Genomic DNA, 16,952 nt, shown 5'->3' on the forward strand with positions numbered 1-16,952 from the left:
GCGACAACTCTGAATCTAGTATGGCAGGTTGTGGCTCAACCTCGCTTGATGTGGCTTTAAAGTTTGTATATGACCACCACTTCCTCCCTGTCAGATACAATATGAGAAGATGGAGAAAACTCAACTACAATATTGTTCAATACTATAGAACAAGTTCTAACATATGACTGAAACATCTTCTTAGTTGTTGAAGCCCACTACCAAGAAGTGATCCATCCAAGATGAATCTTTGTTCTTGAAGGAGGCTCGATTTTGAAGTATTTTTTTGAAGAATGAGTGGTTTTATGACAATCCTTGCATGGATGAAGATCAAAACAATGATCTTTCATATGGCCAACTCTGTCACAATATTGGAATTTAACATTCTAGTGTGGTTTTTGTGGAAGAGGAGCAGGATCTCGAAAAACTGAAGATGAATTGTCATAAAGAAATCCAACACTCTAAAACCGGATGGACCTTGAGTAATCCAGAATATGAAAGGACACATCCTTGTCATATCCAAGACCAATTCTATGCCTGCTATGGACAAGCTCTTCCTAAGGTCTGATGATGGACTTGAGAAACGTATGTTGAATTTTTGCTTCTGCATGCAACTCTGCTCTTGAGATGGGTACCACATTTCAATCAATCTTAATCTCATTGATATGATTACTTTCTGGAAGATGATGGGGGCCTGTCTCAATTTTCTGAACAAAAATAGTTTCAGAATGACAACTCTTCTGTTTTAATTCTTCTCGCTGAAGCTGAGATTCTAGTTGTAAAAAATCAATCTTTTCCTGTGCATTTTGAAGACAAATTTGAATATCAACAAGATTGATTTTGCTGATTTTGACTATATCATCAACATAACATAGTATCAATTTTTTCATGAACTCCAATACTATATTAATTCTGGTCATTTTCATTGAACATATCAAGTGAATCTCTCGAATTAGATGGCTAAAGTGGTTGCAATGATAAACAAAGATACCTTGTTGGACAAAATGCTTAGAGATAATTCTGCACAATGGCCAAAATACACTCAAAATTAGCAATATTACCAGCAATCAACCCAAAACTTGCCACAATTCTCGGTAAAGTCAAATGTATTCAGTGCACCAAAACCAAGCCAAGTTTGTTGCAGCTTACAATTAGTATATTATGTTGCAATCTATAAGACCAAATTCAATAAGCTATGAACACTCCATAATCATCCAACGTGCCAAAACAATATGGCACCCAACCCTATTTCTACCGACTTCATGCAATACTTGAGCAAATCACAACAATGTAACCAATATTCCAAAGAAACAATTTTCACCTTGATGGAATCTTCCTATGCCAGTCGATGGAGGCTATACACAATAATTATAGTAGAGGTGGAGATAATAATGTTGCTTATCTGGGAAACCACAATAATGATCTAGACCATACATTCTTGTATGGTGACATTCTCAATGATGAACCAGACAAATCTCTGTGTTACACCTCTATGCAGGTGGAGGCCGTACTAGCTCTATTCGTCCCCAACAACTCATGATAATTCCTAATACAAATTTCCAATCACTGATGGTTCGATGAAAACTTCCTCTAAGGGAATTCTTATATGCTTGTCACTAGATTCTCCAAAATTCATCGTCCTATTTTCTCTTTTCTCGCTCTTAGTTATGACTAACAGGGGTTGGTTTTGCTTCTGATAATGGAAATTTTATTACCAGTCACGGCTCATCCATTTCGCTCAGTCTTTTGGAAAAATGAATCACTATTTAAATCGAATGTGGTAACCCAAAAATAAACATGGGAATTAATTCACACACTTCCACATACGCTACTATCAGTCTGCTTGAATCCTTGATATCTTATCCACATGGAGGGAAACTCACTTGTCCCACTGCCTTACCATTATAGCAATTTTCTTTCAGCCTTCTTCATTGAAATCAGTTTGAATCCTGACACTTCACATTCCAAAAATGAAACATCAATCTTGCATAACCAATGCAAGGTGGGATTGGAATTTAAGGATGCAAGAGGGACCTCATGATTTAATAAAATCCTTTTGGCAAGGAATGTGCCCCATGTCTCACAACAACTGATAATCCATACACAGAGACTCAACGCACTATGTTATACCAGTCGCAATGGAACGACCCTCAAAATCATTCGAAGACAAGCTCAAAGTATAATTTGGTGATTAAACTCTTCGTAGAGAAGCCACTACAAGATTTCCATAGAAGTGTGCTTATTCCGGTATGATCAGACTAGGGAAAAGATAACAACCAATACAAATTTGTTAGCGGAGGAACTTTAGGCCAAGTGCTTCAACAAACTTGAATGGAAACCATTCAAATTATATCATGAACTCAAAAATCAATGCAAGAGTATTGCATAATGAATCAATGTCAATACAATCTCACATATAAACCTCGAGCTTCAATCGAAGAATAGAGAAACCAACCAGGAGTTTCAACGCTCCATTCCCAATAAATGACACTCCAACATAGTGCACAATTTGTGATTGAACACAACATACCCTCCAATTCTTCATTGTAATTGTTGAATTGAATGTTGGAACGTTGTGTTTTTACCTGTTCACCGCAGTTAAAAATAAAATAGTGAATCTACTAGCCACTTGACTTGGAGATTGTGGTGCATGTATAACAGGTGGGTTGTGCAATCTGGAAAATGCTAGTTGGTATTGGGGGTCACACCTGCAAATGGGCCAAAATAACGTACATCCAAAAATAGTGCCATGAAACGAAATTGACACAAAATTTGCAGGGGAAATGGAAGATCTGAGAGAGGTATATAAATACATTATAGTGGAAAATGAGTGCACTGCAATAATAAAAGAGATAGAATGCCAAGGCATCTAAATCAAAGGTGTAGGATTGGCATGCACAAAAAAGGCCATAAAAACTGGTGGCTCAAACAAGATTGAGCGGGTTAGGAACATACCAACTCTGATACCATGTGAAACACAACCATGGCGAAGACAAAAATATGAAAAATAAGCATTAGATTCATATATTATTCATGGATTACTCTTCATCATTGCAAGGTTGGTCAATACTCTCGAACATATCCTATATATTACATGTAAAACCTCTAACATAGTTACCGATCAAATGAGAAAATTACCTAGTACCCATTTTTTTTAGATTGCAAAAAATCACTCGATTTTGAAAACTGGTGATTCATAATACACCTTTTTTTAGTGTGTTTTTAGCACTTTTTTTTTATGTATCAAGTATGCACATTTTTTTAAATGTTGGTGATTTTCATGCTAATTTTGAAAAGTGTTGATGGAGCATCAACACTTTTTTTTAGAGGGCTTATTTTTTACACTTAATTTTTTTTTTATGTATCAAGTATGAACATTTTATTTTTTGTTAGTGATTTTCATCTTGATTTTGAAAAGTGTTAATTAGCATCAACCCTTTTTGTTTAGAGGACTTTTTACACTTTAAATTTTCTAATGTATTAAGTGTGGATACTTTTTTTTAAATGTTAGTCATTTTTATCTTGGTAAAAAAAAAAAACCATAAAAATGTAATAAAAGAACCAAAATTAACTTGTAAAAAAAAATAATAATAAAAAACTAAAAAAAATAAATAAATAAATATCAAAAAATGAAAAAATTTCAAAAAAGATATAATTTAAGAAAAAAAATTAAACCAAAAAAAAAAATCTAAACCCATTTTTTTAGTTAAAAAAATAAAAAAAAATAAAAACCTCCTAAAAAAATAATTTAAATAATTACCAAAATAAATTAAAATAAATTAATTAATTAATTAATTAAATTTAAATTAAAAATAATTAATAATTAATTAAAATTAAAACATATATATGTCCAAACTTTGATGGTGACGGGGTTAGGGTTTCTCTGCAGAGACCGTCTGCAGCCCTCTGTTTCTGCGGTACGACATCGCCTGCCCCCGTAACAACTCTGATGTCGTTCCCCCCCATTTCTCCACTACCCTTAACTGGAAACGGGCTCTCCACCGGCTCATTAGCTTCAGGCGGTTTGTTTTTTCTTCAACCCTCCCTCACTTCACCGACTACCTCCGTTCTTGTTAGCATCAACCTGAAGGCAGCTGTCAGCGGGCAGTCTCGACAGTTATGGATGAGATGGTTGATTATTCCGCGGATCCTTCAGAGGATGTGCCCATCTGGACACACCCCAAGACCACAACGGTGGGTTACTTTACCTTCGAAAGCAAGCTCTCTGATGAAGTTGATGCTCTTCCACCCATCTCCCTCTCTGGCATACCTTCTGTGACGTTGCCTGAGGACGCCCCATCGCTTCCGGACTTCATCTCCCAGCCACTCTCTCCACGTACTCTGGCTTTTGCGGATCCTTTGACAAACCCTAGCGAAAAAACCCTTGAAGCAGTTTCTATATCAAACCCTCCTTCGTCCGCCTCCTGTATACCCTTGGCCAGCAACCTTCTAGTCTCTACTACACAATAACTTGTCTCATCTGCTCCCCTGACCACCAAGGCCCCCCTCTGGGAAATTTCATGAGAATTGGTCCCATCCCAGGTATTTTTGCTTCCATTCCATCAACGGCTGCTACGAGACCTAGGGCATCCCCTTCATCGTTGACTGCACATCCTGCCTCGACACCAGATACTTCTGCTACTAAATTTTGCGAGGTTTCTAAGAAGAAGCGATGCTTGAAGCTCCAAAACTGTGAGGTATTCCTAAAACTCACTGAGGACACTCAATTACTGGACTCATGGATACCACAGAGAAAGTGCTTGTTGGTTGGGTTCACGACAGACATTTCAGTGTGGAAAAGCTTCAACAATGGACCTCAGAGGTCTGGGGTCATCACCTGAAAGATCCCCCAAAGGTTGAAACATTCACTAAAGGTTGGTTTGTACTTCGGTTCAGCTGTCTTGCACACACCAACTAGGTACTTTCTATAGTATGGCACATTGATCAAGCACCAGTTTTGCTCAGAAGATCGATGCCTATGTTTGACCCAGAACAACAGAGGGTCAATGCTGGACCCATATGGGTACGCCTTCCAGGGCTACCTCTACATTTCTAGATGGAGGATGCTTTCAAGCGGATTGGAAATTCCATTGGCACCTACCTCACATATGATGACTCTTTTCAGAGTACGAGGCACATGGCTATTGCCAAGATTCTGGTTCACCTAGATCTCTCCGATGGCCTTTTGGAGCACATTAACATTCAATGGAGGAATGCAACAAGGAGGCAGATACTGGATTACGAGGGTTACTTGTATAAATATTGTCCACTTAACGACAAGGGCTTCAAAAATATGCCGATTCAGGAACCAATGGCACGGGAGTCCCTAATTCAGGAGGAGCAGCCTCAGAATACGGAGCCTACAGAAGGGATGGCCGAGATGCAGATGACCTCGATAGACAAGGTTACGGACTCACCATCGACCACTCTGAAGAAGCGTGGCAGACCTCCCCATCGACCTCCTCCCCTGCCTCCAGCACGAACTCGGGCGACCTCCGGTGACTCACATTCTCTGGGTAAGAGCTTACCCTTCACTTCATCCTCTCCTTGCTGCACATCTTTTCTTGATATCATCACATCTGGTTTACTTTCCAGTATATCATCTGGTGTAAAATTTGGTTTGGGTCCAGCCTCTATTTCTGTTGCCTCTCCCCCGATATTTTACCATGTTGCATCAAGACCCGTTTTTACCCCCACTCCTTCCTCCCCTTCGATTTCCCCTCTTCCTCCATCTTCCACATTCTTTCAGGCACCCCCTGTAACTGGTTATCTGACATGCTCAAAAGCCAAGAGACAGGCTTTGGACCATGTCAAGCTTGATATCATTCCCTCACCCCCTCCACATAAGCTCCATAGGGGAAGACCTTCCTTGCTCACTATTGCTCAATCTGTGGCAGGAGATGAGATTACTTTGGGCAAACAATCCACTATACCTGGGGTACCTAGAGCTAGAGAAACCCCCTCTGAGCTCCCTCCATGAAGATCATCTCCTTCAATTGTCAGGGGCTTGCTAGGCCTGACAAAAAACTAGCACTCTGTTGGTTAATTACAACCAACTAGAATGATATAATCTTTCTATAGGAGACTCTTGGTCCTGCTACTGTCATTTCCCATACCCTTCAAAATATGTTTCCTAGGTGGTTATTTATTGGATTGGATGCACTTGGAAGATCTGGGGGTATTTCCTTGGGATACAACTCTCATTCTATTAAGCTACTCAATTGTTGGGGAGGGAAAACCTCCTAGATTCGGACCTGTTTTTGGCAGACCATCTGATTCTTGGAGGGGATCTCAATTTTTCCATTGGTCATGTTGATTCTTGGGGACATGGAGCACAAAGGGACTCTCTATCTGATTATTTCTCATCCATCCTAGATTCACATCAGTTGATTGATATCGCTTCAGCTAAATTACAAGCGACTTGGACGAATAATAGGACAGGGGAACATGGTCTGACTTGCAGACTTGATCACTTCTTGGTGAAAGAGAAGGTACTTGATCTGAGTTTTCACATCCGAAAATGGGTTGGATCTGGGGGGATCTCTGATCATCTTCCCATCTATATGGATATTGAAGGGGGTAGAACAAAGCCTAAGGGACCTTTGAAATTCTGCTCTGCCTGGCTCAAGGAAGACTCTTATATAAACATGGTCTCTAAATACTGGAAAGAAAACCCTCCTAGGGCTGGGGGTAATATCACAAATGGTTTTATTCAAAATCTTACAGAGTTGAAGAAAATGTCCAAACAATGGGCTCACAACAAAAGGAACTTGGATGAACACTCCCTGCGACAGATAGAATCTGAGTATCTGTCTTTGAAAATGATCAGGGAGGATTATTCACTTCTATTGAACACAAGGAGAAGATCACATCCCTATACTCTACTAGAGAGAAAATTCTTAAGGATTGTGAATAAGTCTAGTGATTAAGAAGTAGGTCAATATGGATGAAGGATGGGGATGCAAATACCAAATTCTATCATAAGTTCGCCAATGGAAGGAAGGCAATTAATACTATTTGGCAGCTTCGGAATGAACAAGGACAGGTTGTCAACACATTTCAACAACTGGCTGAGCTGGAAACCTCTCACTTCAAACGAATTTACAGTGCCCTGCGGGAAGCAAATCTGGTAGACATCATTAGAGTGGCACAACTTTTTCCGAGGTTCGTAGATCAAGAGGAGGAAGGGGACCTGAATAAAGCAGTTACTCTAGAAGATTTGGAGGCCACCCTAAAGTGGTTTAAAAAAGACAAAAGCCCAAAACCTGATGGATGGTCAATTGAGTTGTACTTGGATTTTTTTGACATCATAGGTGAAGATCTGCTAAAAGTTGTTGAGGATACCAGAATCAGCGGAAATATAGCAGCATCCATCACTTCTACCTTCATAGCGCTCATCCCAAAAACTGATAACCTGGTCTCCTATGAAGAATATCGCCCTATCTCACTCTACAATTGCATTTACAAGATTATTGCAAAGATCATTGCCAACTGGATGCAGCCCATTCTATCCAACCACATCTCACCAGAACAATTCGCCTTCCTACAAGATCGACAGATTCATGTGGTGGTGGGCACTACACAGGATGTATTACATACTCTACATATCAAGAGATGCAAAGGGAGTGGAACAGGGTTGTTGATAGCCTATCCAAAGAAGCTGCAATCGAGGAGCTAGGCATCTGGATGATCTGGGAACTGCGCGATGGAGATCACTATCAATACTACCACCGACCGTTTACGGATATAATTGCATAATTTTCTATTGGCATATGAACATTATTATTTTGTGTATATATTTATAGCATGAAGGACTTCTCAGTTTTAATATATTGTAGTTTTTACATTTTTATATATATTGTTGCCTCCCTGCGTGGATCAAGGCAACAATTTTTTTATCACTGTTGATGATGACAGTCATGTCTTGGATATGCTCTGAATATGCATTTATGCATCTACAAAATGTAATTTCCTTTTATTAATGAAATTATGATTTTTCCCAGGGAAAAAAATAATAATAAAATTTAAAAATGAATTAAAATTTAAAAAATAGAAACAAAAAATTAAATTTTAAAATTTAAAATAAAAAAGCTGAAGAAAATAAATTTTAAAATTAAAAAAAAAACAAAAAACAAAAAACAAAACATGCCTCACTCCACCCAACTCACCCCTCCTTCCTCCCCACACCATTCCACCCACTCTCCCCAACCACCTTACCCACCCCACCTGGCTCACCCCTCTCTCTCCCCCTTCCACCACACCCCTCCCACACCTCCTCACCCACCCCACCCCGCTCACCACACTCTCCATCCTCCCACCCACTCCATGCCTCCCACACCTCCCCAACCACCCTCCCTTCCCTCCCTCCCTCACACCCCACGCCACCCTCCCTGCCCAACGACGCCAAGGCCCAACTAACCCGAGGTGGCAAGGAGATAATTCCCAGAATCACCCCTCACAACCTCGAGTCGGTTGGCCCGTGACGTGGACAGGGAGGGAGGGTGGAGTGACGTGCGAGGGAGAGGGGTGGGGAGCAGTCGAAGGGAGGGCAGGTTGGTGTGGGCAGGGTGTGGAGGAGTGGGAGGGACGGGCGAGGTGGGATGCGAGGGGTGCGGTGGGTGCGAATGGAGGGCGGGGTGGATGGGTGGGGAGGGAGCGTGGGGTGGGGAGGAGTGGGAGGAAGGGTGGGTTCAGGTGGATCGGGTGTGGTGGGAAGGAGAGTGAAAGAGGGCAAATTTTGTTTTTAAATTATTTTATTTATTTATTTACTTTTTTTGTTGATTATTTTATATTTTGTTATTAGGAGGTTTTTTTAATTTATTTTTAACTTATAAAAAATGATTTAGATTTTTTTCCCCTTAAATTATATGCATTTTTTTTAATATATTTTCCTTTATTTATTTATTTTTATTTTTTACTTTTACAAGTTATTTTTAGTTTTTTTTTTTATATATTTTTTTATATTTGATTTATTTTTTTGGTCGTGAATCAGCCCCTTGCCACCCCTGACCAGTTGGGCCTCCGGTGGGTGGGGAAATTTTTTATTTTTTTAATTTAAATTTTTTAAATTTCTTTTTAATGTTTAATTTTACTTTTGTAACTTTTTTTATTTTCTTTTATTTTTTATTTGGTTTTATTTTTTTTTATTTTTTTTAACTTAAAAAAAATATCTTTAAATTTTTTTTTCTTAAATTATGTCCATTTTTGAAATCTTTTCCTTTTTTCTTTTCTTTTTTATTATTATTTTTTTGTTTAAATTTTACAAGTTAATTTTGAATTTTTTTATATTTTATAGTTTTTTTGTCATTCATATATATATATATATATATATATATATGTGTGTGTGTGTCATTTTTTTTATGTTTTATTATTTGTTATGATTATTATTTTTTATTGTGTTTTTTTTATTGTTTTTTTTCAATATTTAAATTTTTGTTTTCTTTTGTATTATTTTTTGTGTTTTTTTTATTGTTTTAATTTTTTCCAATATTTGAATATTTGTTTTCTTTTGTATTTTTCATTTTTATTTATTTATATATTAATTTTACGTGCAATTTGATAGTTGATAATTGATTTTAATTTTTTAATAGTGGATAGTTGATTTTAGTTTTTTCGTTATAATGAATTGAGTTTGCCCCACAATGTGTCAATTTCATGGTTGGTCTTTAAGTTTTCATTACAATGGGTCGAGTTCACCTATACCGCGTGTCAATTTGATGGTTGATTTTTAATTTTTTTTTTGCAATGTATCAAGTTATCTTAGGTTAAGATTCTAAAATCGTTATACATTTAGCATTTAAAAAAAATTACTCTTGGTATAATAACTCTTTCATTTAGGTGTTCATTTTTAGAGTTTTTTTAGTCATGAAATTTTTCCATAATGTCATGCTTGAAATATTTTGAAAACTTAAGATTGTTTTGTAGTCATAATCTTTGGTTTTAATTCCATGGTGGAAAAATTGTCAATATTTTAGTGTTTTTCTATGTCGTGATATTTTATCTTTAATGCTATGGTTGAAAAAAAATAAGTATTTTTTCTTAGCACCATGCCTGAAAATTGTTGGAATTATAAGGTGTTTCAAATACATGATATTTTAAATTTAATGTCATGCTAAAAAGCATTGGAATTTTAAGACTTTTCAAAGACATGATATTTTATTTTTAATGTCATGCTTGAAAATCATTGGAAATTTAAAGTTTTTCAGAGTCGTGATATTTTATTTTTAATGTCATTATTAAAAATTGTTGAAAATGTACCTTGACAAAAAATACGTTATTCTAACATCAACACTTTTTGTTTTCAGGGTGTTTTTTGCACAAAAGAATTTGGTTCTTAGTGTCATTTTAAAAAAAAATTTGAAAATGTATGCCAAAAAAAAAAAAATTCTAACATCAACACTTTTCATTTTCAGCTTGTTTTTTCATGTTTTTTGTGGGTTTTTGGACTAGAGTACCCGTTTTGAGGTAATAGTTCCCGTTTTATCAGTAACTATGTTTTCTTGGTTGTTTTGGACCAATCCCAAGAAGCAATCCATCCAAAATTTAGTTTCTCTCTTGCACTAGTCTTCTTCCTGGAACATATGTTTGAACAGTGATTGTGCTTTCCACAATGCTCACATGGGTGAAGATCAAAACATCAATCTTTCACTTGTTCAACTCTATCACAATGTTGGCATCGATCATTTTTTTCTAGAATGACATCATACAGAAATCCAGCACTACAAAACTATATAGGTTTAAAAAAAAATAGGAACATGAAAAGATACTTCCATAACATCCTTATTATATCCCAAACCAGTTCTGTTTTTGTTGTGTACAATTTCTTCCCATGGTATTATAAATATTTTTGGAAATATGCAAATGACTCTTCCATACCCTTTTTTGAACATTAATACTCCTGAAATGGTGTTATCAACGAAAACGTGCTCAAATTTACAACTCATTTGCTGAAGTTCATCTCATTGGAATTGAGATTTGAGTTGCAAAAACTTGATCTTCTCTTGTGCATTTTGTAAACAATTTTTAATGTCAGACATGGTGTTCTTGTCAATTTGGACTATGTTAAGAACTGTAGATGTCATTAGGTTGAATAATAACTCTAACAAATCATTGATTCTTATAATTTTCTTCAACTTCCTATCAGAGAAAAGCTAGCAATTAACTTTGAAAAAGGGGTGTCGACCACCACCAAAAATTGTTAATTTTAAGCAACAATGGTATGTTTTATGCTTTAGAGCAATTTTACTTTAATTTATTTATGAGCCCAATATCAATTTCAGTTTAGCAATAACATAAACATGTAAGTAAAATGTTGATAGAACATAAACAAAAACAGTAGAATACAATCCAAGACAAGAGGACACAAGATGTGGCACCAACCAGGGAAAATCCCCAATGTGGGGAAACCCTTGATAAAATCTTCTTTAGTCTTCAATAGTTCAGCAGAGAGAGATAGTACAATTTAAAATTTTTGATAATTTATAACAACGAAAGAACCCTAAGTAGAAAAGTCAATGTTGGTTAACAAGCCAAATTTGACCGTCAAAGATACAGCCAACTTCAATCAACTTCAGCCTCCAAAAAGAAAGATGAAACAACCCTCAAAACAGTCGAATTCTACCTAGTCAAAGTCTGGTCAAATAGTCAACCTACGGTCAACCCTAACCACAGTCAACGCTGGTAAAAAATCCTTGATTTTCATGACCAGAATTGTGACCTACTTAGATAGAGATTCCTCACCCAAACCGAAGTCAAAACAAGTCAATGTAGTGAAACAACCTCCCAGCAGCTCGGTCAACGCTGGTCAACATAGTAAAATGAAAACCTAGTTCACACATGTGGAGAGAGAGAATACTGCCTCAGATAGTGTGCCCAATCATAAGAGGAGAGAGATATGCGTGATGATATGATGGTGAAAATGACTTCAGGTCTTCTTCTTTTTATATGCAACGTTGAGGATGAATTGGGGGCTTGTGTGCCTGTTTTGCTTACTAGCCGACCTTGACAATTTGTCCATAATATAAATAAATTCATATCTTCATTTTTACATGTCAAAATCAGATGATATTTAGATCAATCCTACACCTCTCCGAGAGAGGAGCCTAATAAAAATATCGGTTATCATAAATAAGATGACCCATGTGGAATTTGGCCCTAGTTTCCAATTTTAATACTCCCTCTCAATTAGGGAGAACTCCACCTGCTAATCCATCTGCCAATCTATACCATCTCTGCCATTCATGCACTACTCTGCTTTGCTCTACTAAAATATGAAGAAGAAGAAGTGATCGAGAATGTATCATACCATTCTCTACTGACCCGAAGTTAGTTCTAATCAAAAGAGTGTGTCTCATACCACTCTTACTGACCCGAAGTCTGTTCCCATTTATCCCAGATCAATATCAGACATCCTAGCATAGGGAGTATGGTAATATTCAATGTGTCCATCGGTAGTACTATGGTCCCTATCCTCATTTCCCTACTCATTGGCCAGATGAGAGGTACTTCCCATGAGTCCCAAACTGCATGGGTAGTATATATCGGCAGGAGCAGGATGAACCCCTCGTCCTGCTTATATGTCACCAAGGGGTATCACAGGGGAAGGATGAATGACTCACCCTATACACAAAAAACCACTAGGGGAAGGCTAAACCACTCACCCTATGGTTGCTCATCACTCCAAGAAGTACCCGAAGCCCACCGGAGCTCCCAGAGCTTAATGTCCATCTCATACAGGACCTTCATAAGAGGGTATCTCCACAACTCCAAGTCGTTCTCAGAAGGCCAAGAATTTTACCTTCCACAGGGGCTTTGTCAGAATATTGACGACCTGCTCATCAGTCCCAATGTGATGGAGCGATCATGGAACACGAGATTCTCTGATAATCGAATCCCACTCTGGTTGTCACAGAAGATCACTGTGGTATCTAGCACATGTCCAAACAGCTCACTGAAGAGATTCTTCAACCAGAAATCTTCACAAGAGGCCATACTAGTAGCTATGTAATTTTCCTCGGCAATGCTCAAGGCAATCGACTTCTTCTTCCTACTCACCCCGAATATCGAAGCAGAACCCAAAGAAAAACAACATACATAAGTGCTCTTGCAATCCACCACACTACAAGCCAAATTATCATCAAAATAGCCATGCAACCTCACATTTCCGGTAGTGTATCTCAATCCATGAGTGATTGTGCCTCAAAGACATCTCAGAAGGTTCTTGGCGGTAATCCAATGTATATGATGAGGCTCAACCATGTATTGGCTCAATGTGTTAATTGCAAAACATATGTCAAGATGAGAGTTCACCAAGAACATTAGTTCTCTAATGAGTTGACGATACTCAAAAGAATTTCCCAATTTAGGTCCAACAGCACTACCACATAACTTCTTAAAGTTAAGTTCCATCGAAGTAGTCACAGGCTTGTTGTCCACCATCCCAAATATTTCCAATATCTTCACAACATATTTTCCTTGAGAGAGGAAAATTTTACCTCGCTTTTTCCAGACCTCCAACCCTATCAGTCCTAGGTCCTTCATCTCAAATTCAAAATCCAACTCCCTCTTACATTTTTGAATGAGAGGGTTTGCACATGTCAGAAAGAGGCCATCCACATAAAGTACCAGAATGAGAGGTTTATCATTCTCAACACTAAAGTAAAGGTTCAGTTCAAGTTCACTTCCACTGAATCCCAGCTTCATCAAATAGCTATCAATCCTCTCATACCAAGCCTAGGGTGCTTGCTTCAATCCATAGAGAGCTTTCTTCAACCTGCATACATGAGATTCTCAATCATGAACTTCAAACCCCTTGGGTTGTTCCACATAGACTTCCACTTTGATTGAACCATGCAAGAAGATGGTCTTGACATCCACCTGATGTAGGTTCCATTCTTGCGAGGCAGCAAGGGATATGATCGAGTGGATGGTGGTGTATCGAGCAACAAGTGCAAATATCTCATCGTAATCTACACCTTCCTTTTGAGAGAAGCCTCAAGCAACAAAGTGAGCCTTGAACTTTTCTGCACTTCCATAATCTCCATGCTTGATTTTGTACAACCACTTAGAAGTGACAATTGATTTGTCCTAGGGTCTAGGGACCACATCCCAGACATCATTCTTCATAATTTACTCATATTCTTCATTCACAGAATACTTCCATACTTGTTGCTTAATGGCTTCTTCAAATGATGAAGCCTCATTTTGAACGATAGTACTTATGGTGATCAAATATCCTTGGTACTTGTTCCACTTCTTGCTTTCACGGAAAGTCCCCCTTGGTGCAATTTGCCTTTCATCATCTTCGAGAGTCTCCTGAAGCCATGAGGGTCTCCTCTTGGAGGAGGAACGCTCATGAGAGAGTGGATCACTAGGATCCATAGGTTCATCAACATCAAGCATTGTTTCTCTCTCTTTTTCACCCTAATTTCCTATGTCAGATTCTTTGTCCTTCCTTAGGATAGGAAGGTTGTTGATCTTCCTAAGGGGAATAACATCGTCGAAGGTGACATCATGTCTTATCTCAACTTCCTTTTGACCAGCCACATAAATTCTATATCCCTTAGAATTTTCACTATAGCCCACAAAGATTCTTCTCTTCCCAGATGCACCGAATTTGCTTCTTTTATCTTTCGGAACATGAAAATATATGGGGCTTCCAAAAATTCTAAAATGAGAGACATCGGGTTTCTTACCAATGAACATTTCTTTGGGAGTCTTGGAGTCTAATGGGCATCAATTTTGAACATATACAACGGTATTTGCAGCTTCACCCCATAGAAACTTTGAAAGACCTTGATCATGAAGCTTGGCATGGACAGCTTCTACAATAGAGCGATTCTTCATTTTAGCCACACCATTCTTCTCGGGACCATATGGCGATTTAGTCTCCCTCTTAATGTCAACTTCTTTTCAATAGTCTTGGAATTCATTGGATTCATACTCAGTCCCATTATCAGTCCTCGGTATCTTGATTTTCTTCCTGGATTGGTTTTTGATCAAGGATTTGAAATGTCAGAACCAGGTGAACACTTCATCCTTCTTCTTCAAGAAGTAGATCCAGGTCTTGTGAGAATAATCATCAACAAGTGTGATATAATATAAGTATCCTCCCAAGGAGTTTACGGGCATCATACCAGATATGTCGAAGTGGATCAATTGCAATATGTTTGTGGTCTTTCTATTACTTGAGGGGAATGGTCCTCTTTTAAGTTTTCCTTTGACACATCCCGAACATACACCTTCATGCTCTACTTTGAACTCGGGCATACCTGTCATCATCTATCTCACATCACATAGGGCCTTATAATGAATATGGTTGAACCTTCGGTGCCATAGTTTAGATTGTAGAGATGTGTCACAAGACATGGCTCCCCATGGACTTCCTCCAACATGTTACAAATTGTCAACCTTGAGATCGCGTACATATAGTACTTCTTGCAAATGAATAGTGTTACCTTGATTCAATTGAAGGGTAACATTCCCTAGTCCCTCCACGGGATAGGTGGCATCGTCTCCAAGGATGATGTCCAAGTTTGTCTCCTTTTATATGAGATTAGAGAGGGCTTCCTTGTATCTAGTTAAGTGCCTTAAGGCACCAATATCAATCAGCCAATTTCCTAAAGTGTCTGGAGGAGAGGCAGTGGAGAGGGCCGATATAAGATAGTACTCTTATTTCTTATTTTTAACAACATTGGATTCATCACACCTGGAGATCCTTGATTTCTTGGAGGGTTGACCATTTCCTTGATGTCCCTTATTCCATTTTCCTTTGCCATTGGACTTGCCATTCCTTTGTTCGTTTTTGTTGTTGTTGAAGTTTCCCCTGGAGTTGTTATGCTAGTCATCATCTCTAGGTCTATCCATTTTATTAGGACACTCCCTTGCATAGTGGCCAAACTTATTGCAAACAAAGCACTTGCCCTTCCTTCCTCCATTAGATCCAGGCTTTTCATGGAAATGACCTTTAGACCCTGCATTATTCCTCCTTTTGGCATGAGCAGAGAACGCAGTGGGGTTGCTTCTATTAGAAGACATTTCTTGCTCCACCATTCGTGTTTCTTCTTGAATTCATCTCGACATAAATTCTTCAAACCATGGAATTTGATCATTGTTGAGTATAGTGGTTCTAAATACATACCACTCAGGTGGGAGTCCTCCAAAGGTGGTGAGAGTAAAGTTCCCTGTCAAGAATGATTTCTCCAATTGAGAGTAGATCATTCTTGATCTCATTAATCCTCAAGAAATAGGATTGAATGTCCTCATCCTTGCCCTTCTTAATATCCTTCAACTTATTCTTGAGAAAGAGAATTTGAATAGTATTACTAACCTGGAACATGTTGACCAACATGTCGTATATCTCCTTGGAGGTATTCAATTCAAAGATATAGGCCACCAAATGCTTGTCATTGGAATCCCTGATAATCTTCTTCGCTTTGACTTCAACCTTATTTTACTTGGTATTTGCCGCAGGAAGCGCATTGGAAGGAGGCTCAAGGATTTTACCTTGTACATAATCCATCACTTCCTTCTCTTCCAAGGTGGAATCAAGAGACATCTTCCATCCATGATATTAAGATTTATCATGGAGCTTGTCTTCAACCGAGAAGTAGGATGAGGAACCCATTGAGTCTTTTGTCCTTATCCAATTGTCTTTAGAAATTGCTCTTTCACTCTTGCTTGGGCTTTCTCTTCACCTCATCTCTGATACCATGTTAATTTTAGGCAACAATGGTATGTTCTATGCTTTAGAGAAATTTTATTTCAATTTATTTGTGAGCCCAATATCAATTTCAGTTTAGCAATCACATAAACATGTAAGTAAATTGTTGATAGAACATAAACAGTAGAAGACAAGCCAAGGCAAGAGGGCACAAGATGTGGCACCAACCAGGGACAAACCCCAATATGGGGAAACCCTTGATCAAATCTTCTTTTAGTCTTCAATCGTTCAGCAGAGAGAGATAGTACAATTT

The sequence above is a fragment of the Pinus tabuliformis genome, chromosome 6 (genome assembly GCF_031772625.1).
Source record: "Pinus tabuliformis cultivar Carrire ecotype Pingquan chromosome 6, CPIR1, whole genome shotgun sequence".
Classification (NCBI taxonomy): Eukaryota; Viridiplantae; Streptophyta; class Pinopsida; order Pinales; family Pinaceae; genus Pinus; species Pinus tabuliformis.